This window comes from Gekko japonicus, unplaced genomic scaffold (genome assembly GCF_001447785.1).
Source record: "Gekko japonicus isolate JY-2015 unplaced genomic scaffold, Gekko_japonicus_V1.1 scaffold289, whole genome shotgun sequence".
In the NCBI taxonomy this organism is placed as follows: Eukaryota; Metazoa; Chordata; class Lepidosauria; order Squamata; family Gekkonidae; genus Gekko; species Gekko japonicus.
This window is the reverse complement of record NW_015174282.1, coordinates 227,636-241,409: the sequence shown is the minus strand read 5'-3', so window position 1 is coordinate 241,409 and position 13,774 is coordinate 227,636. Positions and strand designations below refer to the sequence as shown.

Here is a 13,774-nt window from a genome sequence, read left to right as displayed (position 1 = left end):
AAGATCAAATCAGTCAGTCCTAAAAGAAATCAACCCTGACTGTTCCCTGGAAGGCCAGAGAATGAAACTGAAGCTCAAATACTTTGGCCACCCAATGAGAAGGCAGCACTCACTGGAGAAGACCCTGATGCTGGGAAAGATTGAAGGTCAAAGAAGACGGGGACAGCAAAGGATGAGATGGTTAGACAGTGTCATAGATGCAACGAACATGAAATTGAGCAAACTCCAGAGCATGACGGAAGAGAGGAGGGCCTGGTGTGATGTGGTCCGTGGGGTTGCGAAGAGTCGGACTTGACTGTGTGACTGAACAAACAAAAAAATAGACACAAATAACTGTGTCCTTTTAAAACTTTTTGCTCCTTCACGGAAAACAGCAGAGTATCTACTATATGTTCTGTCAAATCCAACATTCTAATCCAGAGGCAGTCAGACAGTGTAGCATCCAAGACACACCCCACAATCCATGTCAAACTAAAAATCCCCCCAAACAAAACAGCTGCTATATAATAAATCTTAACTATGGCATGATTTCACTTTAAAGTGATGTATTGTAGTCAGTGTTCATTTGAACCGACAACAAATATCCTTGCCAGAATCAGGGAAGGAACCATAGACTGCATTTGTCCTTTCCCAGGAAATAAATGTTTTAAAAATGGAGTTTTTTCAGTAGCAGTATAGGAATTAAACAAAGAGATTTAATATGCAATGACATGCTGTGGTTTTTCTACGGTACTGTACAGCTGGATTTTTTGTTGTGGGTTTACATGGGATAGTCTGCAGGAGAGATTCAAGAGGGTGATCATTTTAATTTCTGCAGAAACAAATGATGCATCACAGGGAGCAGTGGGACAGTGTTGGCTGGAAGCAGAGTGGTGGCTGGATGACAAGTATCCAGTCCTTAATTTGTAAAGTAAAGGTCTACCTTTCAGTTCCAAGTGTATGAGTAAGAGAAATCTACTCTGCACATGTTCAAAGGCATTTTTATTAATTACTAATTCACATGTGCTTTTAAGACTGAGCCCTGATGTTGGAACAAGGTTATTGGGATTGTCCCTGGCACCTAAATATGAGGCCTGGGAGCCAGTAAAAACAGAGGCACATGCTTGCTTAAAGGTTTAGGACAGCAACCTTTGGCAAAGAAGACTATCTTATGTGCCCTCTCAATTGCCCTTTCTCGTAGTGAGCATTGCAAAAAGACTGGTCCTGTAAATCCACTTTGAATTCTTAACTGAACAGCAATCTGTGCAATGACAGACATAGCAGGGTTCTCTCTCTGGCAAAGGAAACAGCAATGACAATCGTTACATGCAAACACTGTGGGCATACCTTGCAGAATAAAATCATTCAAAATATAATGTGGTATAACAGAAGTTCATAAAAAAAAACACCAAAACTTCATAGTGAACTCGAGCAAAATTCTATCTCCCCAGTTATTCTAGCCATTCTTTTAAAAAGGTATTTACTATGATGACATTTTCCCAAAATGTGTATGGTGGGGCACATTTAAATGCATGCTTACATATGCATCCCATTTACCTCTGTGGTTCCTGATCTAGCAAGTTACAAGCATGTAGGCCCTTGCTTCCATGCACAATTACTTCTGTTTGTATTAAGATATATCAGTAATACAACATCAGTAGTAGACAGATGTCAGTCTTCCGGAACAAGTAGAGCTCAGAGTAAGCCAATATGAACATTTTAGTTCCTTATTCAGTCTGTGTGTTGTCAGTGGCATCACTTCACCTCATTTTGTTATTTCTGTCGCAGCAGATTCTTTTGTTTTCTTCCCCTAGTTTATGCCTTTTTTACACAATCGATGCAAAGATATTGTGAACGCATTAATTTTAATTAGGACAATATAATGTGAGAAAAGGAAATAGTTGTATCTCAATGGAGAAATGAACTCAAAAAGTGGATATTCACACTGAACCAGACAGATTTTGAAATGTGGTCTCATCTGTAGTCTCACATTGTCTTTGGAAAGCCAAGAAGAGTATTTTTGTATTTTGCCCTTCAAAGACTTACGGTAAAAATGGGTCATCTCTTTCCTACTACTACTGCAGTCACCAGCTTGAATAGATAAGAGTTGCAACAAGTTCTCCTCCTTAGATCAAAATATGCAGTAGAAATCCATAAAGCAGGTATCGCTATTCCTGTTGAACCTGGGAGCATATTTGAAATTCTGAGATCAGGTTGTGGGCACCAGAAGAAAATGGCTGCCATGGGGTAGGTCCAATCTCAAAATGTTGTGAAGTTCCACAAAATCTCAGTATCTTGCTATCAGTGGATGCAGCTGTTTCCAAATGGATGTTGCCCCCACAGACGGAAGAAAGAGTCAGAAAACCAAGGTTGGATGAAACTAGGGCCACTTTAACATATTGAAAGTAACGGCAATGGGAAACATAAACAGCGGCACGGTCAAGGTCTGGTGTCACTTTGACCCCATCCTTACCATATAACAGGCAAGACACCAAGGCCCCGGGTTGGAGCCAACTGTAACCCAGCCGAGCCCAGTGATGGTGATGTGCCTTGAGGATCCCTCCAACACCACTGCATGGCCACCGCAGAGGGTCCATTGTGGCCATCCCCAAAGGCAGTCTGCAAGCCTCATCCCTGGCCGCATGGCCGCAGGGGTAAATCCCACAGACCCCTATACCCCCCCACGGGGTTATTGATTGGTGCTTACGTAGCCTCATGAGCTTTATCTGAACCTAATTCAGCCACCGCAAGGGCCAAGCCTCTGCTTAGGCCCCTGCACCCACTCAAATACCTAGAACTATCCTAAGCCCTTGCTTCAAATCCTGAAGGAAAATGTCATTTCCCTTCTTGGAAAGGTGAACGCCATCACCGCTGTACAGGTCTGGGCAATTAAGCAGAATCTGGGGGTGAGGCAAGTAGTGGCCCAACCCCACCTTTAAAATATTTTGGAGCTCTCCATTGACCTTACACCGAGCTCTCTCAATCCCCTTGGGATCCCAAGCATTACGCCATACTAGGCGTGGAATCATGGCTGACCACACAATTACTATGTCTGGCCACTGGCGCTGAATGAATCTCAGGTCATCCCAGGCTTGCAACACTAGGGTCCTCCCCTTCAGGAATCCCAAGTCATTACCTCCCAGATGAATGACCAAAACATGTGGCGGCAAGGCAGCACTGTCTCCAAACAGAAGAGGGAAAAGGCCCGGCCAGTGTAGCCCCCCCTCCACTCCACTGTAGCCCACTGGCTGAGGCCAAGCTGCAAGCCAATGGCCGACTGATTGGCCCGATGAGCCACCCAAAAGATGTAGCTGTGTCCGGAGATGAGAATCCGTCTCCTGCCACAAAACACAGCACCTAAGAAGAAACAACAGTGAAATCCGGAACCCAACATTGCAAACAGCAACTCATAATACAGCAAGAGGGCATACATAACTTTTGTAAGCAGCTGATCACCACCTGCCCACCCACTGAATATCAGCAGTGGGATAGCCTAAAGCTGCTGCCGTGGATGCTGCACCAATTCTGAATGAGTGAGTGCCAAACTTAACTCCCGAAAGGCCCAACAATCCCAAAGCCCGGGCTGTAACAGCCCAAAACTGGTGCTTTGTCAGCGGGCTCCCATCTGCATGTATAAAGAGGTACCCATCCGCCCCGCCCCTTAAAGTCCTGTATTGAGACAAAGCCAATACAGGGCAGAAATAAACCCCAAAGTCCTGGGACCTTGCGGCATCCAACGTGACCTGCAGCTCAGCTTCAAGCTTTAAGTCCTCTCGCCGAAAAGAAACTCTATTAAATGAAGTCAAGAAATCCTGCCAAACCATAAGATCAGCCCTCATTGTGCAGTTAATATGCACTCTGTGGTGTGGCAGGAGAAGACCTGCCATGGCATCACACATCCTGCGCAAAAAGGCCCAACCGGGGGCAACCAGTTTGCATGCAAAGTTAAGATGCCCCACCAGCTGCTGGATTTCCTGCAAGGTGGCCGGCCTTCATGTCAGAAATGCCCAAATGCGATCCCACAGGTCCGCAATTTTTTCCATAGGCAGTCTGGATGTCTGAGCCACTGTATCCAGTTCCACACCCAGAAAAACTAACCTCTGCACTGGGCCTTCAGTCTTTTCATGGGCCAGAGGAACACCCAGCTCCATGGCCAAATTGTGAAACTCCTCCAGGAGCTGAGCGCATCTGCCTGTTCCTTGTGGACCCACAAAAAGGAAATAATCTAAATAATGCGCAACATCCTGAAGGCCCGTTTTAGCACACAAGGCCCATTCCAGGAATGAACTGAAGCGCTCAAACATGGCGCATGAAACAGAACATTCCATGGGCAAATCCCTATCCATGAAGAACTGGCCATCAAAAGAGAAACCCAACAGCTCGAAATCATCTGGATGCACGGGGAGGAGGCAAAACGCAGACTTAATATCACACTTCGCTAACTCCACCCCTCAACCACAGCGCCGTACAACACAAACTGCTTGGTCAAATGAGGTGTACCTCACCATGCACAAATAATCCGGAATGGCATCATTGATTGAATCACCTCGTGGATACGAGAGGTGGTGAATTAAGCTAAATTCACCAGCTGCCTTTTTAGGCACAATCCCCAGAGGTGAAACTCTCAAATTAGGAAGTGGTGGTGAAGAAAATGGTTCCAAAACACATCCCTCCTCCAGTTCCTTGGCAATCTTTTTTCTCACCACGGCTTTCATGCCCTTAACTGATTTAAGATCAGAGGCCATAAATGGGGCCCTAATTCCTTGAAAAGGTATATGAAAACCAACAGTGAAATCCTCTAACAAATAAACTGTCCTCCTCCCTAGGGTACCTCCGCAGCCAGGCTTCAAGTGCCTTCAGGTTTATTGGGCTGGGGCCCTTTACCAGTGGAGGAGGAGGAACTACCCCCTCCTCTCTGCCACTGACTCCTATGGAGCTTTCCTTGAGGACACATAGGAAATGAGTGGGATCCCCCACATACCGGGCACTCATGCCTGTATGGGCATGACTTCCTATTGCATACCCCCCCATGACCCAAACTCCCAACAGAGCAAGCGGGGTTGAACCACCTGCCCTGTGGCACAACGGGAAGCAACAGCTCCTTGCAAACTCTGCACTGTGTGCCCCTATGCGAGCGTTCAACCGAAGTTTGACCGGGCATGGACATAATTTGGAGCCAAAGATGAGGATGCATTCTATCCCATGGAAGCATGAGATTCATGGCTGCCGTCATCCAGAACTCCTCATCATATTGCATCCATGACAGTATAGGTTTTGTAAATTATGTCCAAATACTGGAATAATGCAGGGGACCTCAATGGCTCAGACCGGGATAACAGATCAGTATAAATTGAATAGCCTGCCAGCCAATTAGCCCACATCCAGTCAACCTTCTTCCACTTTAGGATTTCCTTATCCTTATCGTCCATCTCCTCTTTGTCCTTCTTTTCCAAATCCCGGTAACCATAGAGAACAATGGAGGGGATGGGGGCAACCTGTTTGGGGGCCCGTAGAATTGGACTCCCTGGTCCAATGTTCTTGAAACCTGGTGGATATCTTGGAGAGAGGCTCCAGCAGCTACCCTGAGAGTTTGGAGCATCTCCCTCAAACCCCCTTCCCTCCAGCCCCCAGAATATACCCTATGTTTTCGCCATTGACTTCAATGCCTCATAGGATATAATGCGGCTGAAATTGACATTCGGCTCATACTGACAAAAATGACATGTGGGAGTCTTGCTGCCGGCTGAAATTGATTCTGCCTGATTCAGCCGAATCCGAATTGGCCAAATTTTTTGTTTTGCACACCCTTAATGTCCATCTGCGGGGCATGTGGAACCCCAGAGCCAGCTCCCTGATCCCAGGACCCCCAGGGCTACATCAGACTAAACTGTAATGCAGGATCCCACTTACCCCTGGGACCCGGCTGTTCATGCTCAACAACTTCCACCGGCGCTGCATCTGTTTCAACACCAGCTGCTCCAGTCACCCCGGTATCAGTCCCAGCATCAGGCGTAGCATCAGCAGGCCTGCATTCAATCAAAGAAAGACATTTAAGCACCTCCTCCCTAAACCTCTTTCTCTCAGCCTAGCTCTCTTTTCTGCAGTCAGACCCCACCACTGCCTGTTGGGGGGCAGGAACCGCCACGGCCCTAGCTTGTTCTAATGCAGCCAGCCTGTCCAGTATTGCTTGCTGCTCTGCCCGTTCGTCCTCGTCATCGGACCAAGAGGGGACAGTCCCGGTGCCCTGTGGCGGGGGTGCTGGCATGGGCCTCTTAGGCGCAGGCCCCTTGTCCTTTGGCCCCCTTTTGCCTTTCCGAGATGCCATTATGTTTTTCCATATTAAATCGTTAATTTATTTGTACTATTTTAATTATTCAAAGTTGATGGAACCTGTATCCACTCAAATGGCTGCTAAAATGGCCACCTCAGCACTGTACAAGTTGCAACATAAGATGGCCGCCACTCGAAACTTTATCAAGATGGCCAATGCCAATTACCTCTCAATATTGGTAGGTCTAAAATGGCTACCCCAAAGACCTTCCTAAAATGGCCACTGTTAATTTTGCCAGGAAGGACCCTCAGAATGGCCACCTCACTCTCCCAAAATGGCTGTTCCACTAATCCCTCCACCCATCCAAATGGGGGTGAATAGTGTATGAGGGGAAGGAGGAATGGCCCTAAAAGGTGCAAGGGAAGGGAACTGGGACCCCAGCAGCCTCACCAACTGCACCTATACCAAGGATGCTTTGAGGGAAGGGAAAGGATTTTGCAAGCTGCTCTGAGACTCCTTTGGGAGGGTGCTTTGCAACTGCAGCCACTAACTCCTAGGGCCCTACCAAGGCTCCCTCCCCAGAGAACCCTATGCCTCCTTAAGTATGTGTGTGTGTGTTGCTTAAACACGGTGGGGCAGGTCGCTGAGGGCCGCCTGACATCCGCACGCCTTGCTGCGGCCCCGACAAGCAAGCCACCAAGAAGACCACTGCCCCCGCAGGCCACTGACCCCTGACACAGCAGCCAAACGCTGCAGCCTGCCTGACTCCTGCCACGGCCATCAAACGCCACGGCCGCAGTGCCCGCCTCTTGGGGCCCGCACTCCGCTGCGACCGCCAACACGGCCGCCAATGCTGCTGTGATCACTGCCGCCATAATCACCACCGCTGAGGGACACAGGCCAGCCAAGGCTATGGAGCCAAAGGCCTCCTCTGTAAGCCTGAAGCCAGCAAAAAAGGCCCTCTACCCTGCATCGTGCTCAGAGCTGCTACTCAGTCCAAGCACGAGGCAAGCACTGAAGGGGGTAGAGCGGAGCCTGCTGTTAAAAGCAGCGCCAGCTCCACTCCCCCTTTTGGAGTCCAGGCTGCACCGCAGCCCTTCCCCCTTCCTCCTCTTGAGGAGACAAAGGCGGCCCTCAGGAGGCATGCCATTGTCTGCCCCCTGTAGGGCCGGATTCTCTGCAGACACAAAAGTGATGCCTCAAAGGTGATGTCTCCTGGGATTTCATGAAGCATCTCCTAATCCACTTGAGTGGATGAAAGACAGAAGGGGGTCTTTGCTTTGATGAAAGAGCAAGAGGGCACCCAGAAAGCACATCAGTGGGGTGGGTACCACAGTGGGGATTGCTGCCATAAGGGAAGAGATTCTTGGTTATGCAGGTCCAGGCTGTAAAGGCTTCAGTAGTAAAAATATTTGTAATACAGGCCAGAATAAATAAAATATCAGTGTGGTAGCAAAAAGCAGTTCAAAAACATGTAGTTTTATTTCAGTGTCACATACAAGGGTTATTCATGTCAGCAAATCATACTAGAATAGCAAATGTACAAACTTGGCAACAAAATATTATACTCAATACGCACTCTCTCCTCCTTTGTTACAGTCATGAATGTCCCACATCCTTCTGATGTACATTGTACAGAGCACATTGCTGAGAGGGAACATTCACTTCCTTATTAGCAAATGACACAGATTGTGACATTTTTGCTGCTAGAGTGTAAACAACTTTCCTTAAATACAGGAGGTTACGGAATTCAGTTGGTTTTCATAGATGCCAGTAAACACTGACTTGCTTATAGTGCTTGTGATTTGTGGATGGAAACTTTTCTGAGGCAGATTTAAAAGCAAAAATGACACCGCTAACTGACAAGTGTGATTTTTATATATATTAATCATTATTCTTGGAAGCTTTAAATCATTCTTTCCTAGTGATAAATAGACCAGGAGTAAATGTAATGCAATCCATTGATAATTGTAATGCACTCTGCCAAAATGTGGATTGGTCCTATTGGATGAAAGAAAAATAATACAAAGAAATCTTTCAACATTAAAAAAAATTCTTTATACAAAAGACCCATTTCAGCAGACATGTTTATTGTTTTGACATTTTTCAGATATGTCCACACAAAACTGTGGTTGGTTTGGTTTAAGGAACCGGAATTAATCTTGCAGACAGTCACTGAAGTCCTAGATTGCTACCACCGATATCATCACCTTAATGCTAGTGAGGCCTAGAGAACAAGCCTAGATTAAACCAGGATGCCCACATTTGTACTTCATGTGAAACCTGGACTCCTGTTTAGACATTGTCTATGCTGTCTCCTCAGGAAACCTGGCCAAAATGGCTTACAAAATAAAACATCACAAAAACATAAAACATCATAAAAGTGGACATAAAAAATAAACATTGTACAGCTTAAAATGAGTTGTACAGCTTTTTTTTCCTCTCAGGGCTGTGGGTGCGGCCGCCATGAGTATGCTCAGGCTCCAGAAGAGGCTGGCCTCTAGCGTCTTGCGCTGTGGCAAGAAAAAAGTCTGGCTGAATCCTAATGAGACTAATGAAATTGCAAATGCAAACTCTCGTCATCAGATCAGGAAACTGATCAAAGATGGTCTGATTATCCGCAAGCCTGTTACTGTTCACTTGCGTGCTTGGTGCAGGAAGAACACCTTGGCCCGCCGGAAGGGTAGGCACATGGGCATTGGTAAGAGAAAAGGTACGGCAAATGCCCGTATGCCTGAGAAAGTTACCTGGATGAGAAGGATGAGAATTCTGAGGCATCTCCTTCAGAGGTACAGGGAGTCCAAGAAGATCGATCGCCATATGTACCACAGCTTGTACTTGAAACTGAAGGGCAACATGTTCAAGAATAAGCAGATCCTGATGGAGCACATCCACAAGTTGAAGGCAGATAAGGCTCGCAAGAAGCTTCTGGCTGACCGAGGCCCGTAAGCACCGTGAAGAATGCCTGCAAGCCAAGGAGGAGATTTTCAAGACTTTGTCTAAGGAGGAAGAAACTAAGAAGTAACTTCTGCCTTCCTGTGTACATAGTGCTCAAAGGGTATCTAATAAATCTCTTGACCCCCCCCCCCAAATGAGTTGTACAGTTTTCAGGCTAAGAGCAGACCATGACTAATAGACCCAAATAGGTACCAGGATGCTCTGCTGGATCCAATGCCCTCTGTCAATTAGTTGGATGAGCTGGTGGAGGACTGGAATAGCTGGCTCTCCAAAGCCATCAATATAATCCCCCCCCCCGCGTGCCCTCTCCGCTCTCAGGCCAGACTAGCCCCATGGTACACCTCAGAGCAACAGATAATTAAACAATAGCTGAGATGGCTAGAGCAAAGGTGGCGGTGCACTCATGACGAAGCTGCAAGAACATCTTATAGGACGTTTAAGAAAACCTATGAGATGGCAGTGAAAACGGCTAAGAAGGATTTCTGTGCAGCCTCCATTGCATCTGTGCACTCTTGCCTGGCCCAGTTATTTAGGACAATTCAATCGTTGACTTCCTTGGCACACGGCGAACAAAATGATAAGAAACTGGCGATCAGCTGTGAGGCATTTGCAAGCTATTTTGCAGACAAAGTCTTGTTGCTCTGCCAGGACCTCCCAGCCACAGTTGATACAGAAAGGGAACTGGAAACCCCTTGTCTGTCTTTGGGTCCAGTCTTGGACCATTTCAGCCGGCTCTCCCAGGAGGAGGTTGACAAGATCCTGGCAGCGGTGAAGCCCACCACTTGCCTCTTTGACCTGTGCTCATCTTGGCTGATTAAGGCCTGCAGAGATGGTGTCTGGGTCCCCTTGGGGGAATATAATCAATCTATCCCTGTTCTCTGGGATATTCCCAGTGGGCTGGAAAGAGGCAGTGGTGGGACTGCTCTTGAAAAAACTTTGTTGGCCAACTACCGCCCAGTATTGAACCTTCCGTTCCTGGGTAAGGTAGTTGAGAGAGTGGTGGCTGAGCAGCTCCAGGTTTTCCTGGATGATGCCTCCATCCTGGATCTTTTCCAATCCAGCTTCTGCCCTGGCCATGGTGTAGAGATGGCGCTGGTCACCCTCACAGATGACCTCTATAGACCCTTGGATTGAGGCGGGTTGGTGCTGCTGTGGCTTCTTGACCTGATGGCAGCATTCAACATGGCTAATTATGATTTTCTGAACCACCACATTGGCAATGCAGGGATATCAGGGACTGCCTTACAATGGCTTTCCTCCTTTCTCCATGGTCAGGGACAGACGATGGCGCTTGGGGAGAGAACCTGTGGGGGGGGATTGGGAATCCGGCTTCCAACCCTGGGTGGGGCACCATTGATGCCAGTGCAGAGAGTGAAAAGCCTTGGGGTGATTCTGGATACCTCATGTCCATGGAGGCCCAGGTCACCAATGTTGCCAGATCATATTTTTACCATATTCAGCTGGTCAGGCAACTGGTTCCCTATCTCACCTTCCAGGATTTAGCTATAGTGACCCATGCAATGGGTACTTCCAGGCTGGATTACTGTAACTCACTCTACACAGAGGTGTCCTTGAATCTGACCCAGAAACTGCAGCTAGTGCAAAATGTGGCAGCACACCTGTTGACTGCGATGTCTATGCAGGCACACCTTCAGCAGGTGCTGTGCAGATTGCACTGGCTGCCAATTGAGTACCCTCATCAGGCAGTTTTCAGAAAAGGCCAATGTATGACAGACCATTGTCAAACACTTCTTCAGCTGGATTATTCAGGTAAAATTGCCCAATCAAAGCCCTGTATGTGGCATTTATCGACCTGGCCACAGCTTTTGATTTGACTGACAGGGGCCAGCTTTGGGAGAGCAGGGTTTGTGAAGAAGACATTAGATCATAATAACGGCAGATTATATTATTATTTTTAATGGCTCAAACTCTTTGAATGTATTCAATTTTTGATAGTGTTTTCTGTGGAGTAACTGTTATCTTAGAAACTATACTTGTAACACTCATTCCTCTATGTCTCCTATCTCCCTTATATGTAAAAGCTGAATAGTGGTGGCACTTCTCTAGAACATTCCACACGCTCCGGAATTTGTTGGTGCCCTGGTGTGTCACTCAGAATCTGTCCCTATCCACTGGCTGCATTGCTTGAGTCTCGCCTCCAACATTCTAAACAGTTTGCTGTTCTTCTCCCCCCCATAGCCAGTCAGAACACAGAGGAGATTTGCATATGCAGCCTCATTGGCCTTTGCCTTGGAACACAGAGGTCGTTTGCATATGCGACTTGATTGGCTTTTGCCTCTAACATTCTAAAGTTTTCTGTTCTGAGGTAAAACGTGTCCAATCTCCAGGTGAGGGCTGGAGATCACTCAGAATTACAACTGCTTTCCAGATGGCAGAGATCAGTTCCCCTGGAGAAAATGGTGGGCTCTGTATCCTTATATGCTGCTGAGGTGGCCCCTATATGACAGCCAATGTGATGTAGCAGTCAGGGCTTCAGAAAATGGGAGAGGCTGCAGGTGTATGGGGGGTGGAAAGCTGAAGAGGGAGGGGGAAATAAAGGTAGGTTGATGATTGGCTGGGAAGGAGATAGGGTTGTCAACTCCAGGTGGGAAATTCCTGGAGATGTGAGGGATGGAGCCTGGAGAGGGTGAGGTTTCAGGAGGCGTGAGACCTCGGAGAGGTACAAAACCATAGATTCCACCCTCCAAACCAACCATTCCCTTCTGGGGAACCATCATTGCCAATTTCCAGGTGAGGGCTGGAGATCACTCAAAATTACAACTCTTCTTTAGGTAGCAGTGATCAGTTCCTCTGGAGAAAATGGTGGACTCAGTGTCATTATACTCTGCTGAGGTCGCCACAGCAAATTGACACTGAGTGTCCAAGGCCGGAGCACCCACCCAGAGCCTCGTTCTAGAGGCCGTTGTATTTATTTCCATGACGGGCCTTTTTCCTAGTATGTAATATTTATATATGTTCTTCTTGCTTATTAGCCCATTTTGTATTGTTGTTTGATTTCTGTTTACTGTTCTGCTTGTTTTACATGTTTATTTGTTTATTGAAAAACTTCAATAAATTAGTTTTTTTAAAAAAAGAAGACATTAGATGGAAGACTGGACAATATTGGAGGAGGCAGTCCTTCAAGTACCTTATCTCTATGCCATTTAGGGCCTTAGATCAGAACCAGAACAGCTTTTCAGGGTGGACTTCATGGCATTGTACGTTGCTGAGTTCCCTCCCCTCCCTAGGTTCTGGAAACAGATGGCTAGCCAGTGCGGATTTTTATATCTGAAAGCAGAATTTTCCAAAACACCATCTCATCAAAAAAAAGAAGACTAGGTTTTTATATCCCACTTTTCTCTCCCTAAGGAGTCTCAAAGTGGCCTTTCTCTTCCTCTTTCCACAGCAGGCACCTTGTGACGTAGGTGGGGCTGAAATACTTGTAAGAGAACTGTGACTGGCCCAAGGTCACCCAGCAAGCTTTCTGCTTCCCGCCGCTTTCAGAGCCATTTAATCCCCTCCTTTCTGCTCTCTGCCAAAAGTGCCGGGGAGTCATGAACTGATATGAACTGGTTCAGTTTGTGAACCAACCTCCTGGTTTCTGAAATAAAGAGCAAAAATGCGGTTTCATCTCCATCCCTACTGTTGGGCTTGTAAGCAGCATATACTCTTGGTATATCAGGTTGCTATAAGAGGTTTACTTTGTGATATTTCCAGTTCTTCCCAAGTGAATGAACACAGAAAGTAGTACAGGAAGAACTAGAGTTAGATCCTCAGGACCTGCCATTTTTGGTGCCCTGTGATTCTATGCTCTTCCAGTGTTTAATATCTGTTTGGAGGTTATTAGTTTGGATTGTGTTTTAAATTGTTGGTTTTCTTAGAAACCACCTTGAATGAAAAGGAACAGTAATTCATACATATCTAACAACTTCCATCACCAAAATAATTAAACAAAATATGCTAATACACCAACTTTAAAGTGCAGTTTCCATTCCAGCTTAATGGAGTGAACATAAGAACATAAGAACATAAGAGATGCCAATGTTGGATCAGGCCAAAGGCCCATCCAGTCCAACACTCTGTATCACACAGTGGCCAGAAATACCAGTGCCATCAGGAGGTCCACCAGTGGGGCCAGGACATTAGAAGCCATCCCACTGTTGACCCCCCAAAGCACCAAGATGACAGAGCATCACTTGCCCCAGAGTCCCAATCTATACCTTGTGGCTAATAGCCACTGATGGACCTCTGCTCCATATGCTTATCTAATTCCCTTTTGAAGCCGTCCATGCTTGTAGCACCCACCACTTCCTGTGGCAGTGAATTCCAAGTGTTAATCACTCTTTGGGTGAAGAAGGACGTCCTTCTTGTGGCTAATAGCCACTGATGGACCTCTGCTCCATATGCTTATCTAATTCCCTTTTGAAGCCGTCCATGCTTGTAGCCGCCACCACTTCCTGTGGCAGTGAATTCCATGTGTTAATCACTCTTTGAGTGAAGAAGTACTTCCTTTTATCCGTTCTAACCCGACCGCTCAGCAATTTCATGGAGTGCTCACGAGTTCTT

The 13,774-nt window shown here is 46.7% G+C and overlaps 1 pseudogene; it reads left to right on the top strand.

Moving 5' to 3' along the window:
• The first annotated feature begins 8,710 nt into the window (after positions 1-8,710).
• On the top strand, positions 8,711-9,199 carry LOC107121053 (annotated as a pseudogene).
• The last annotated feature ends 4,575 nt before the right edge of the window (positions 9,200-13,774 follow it).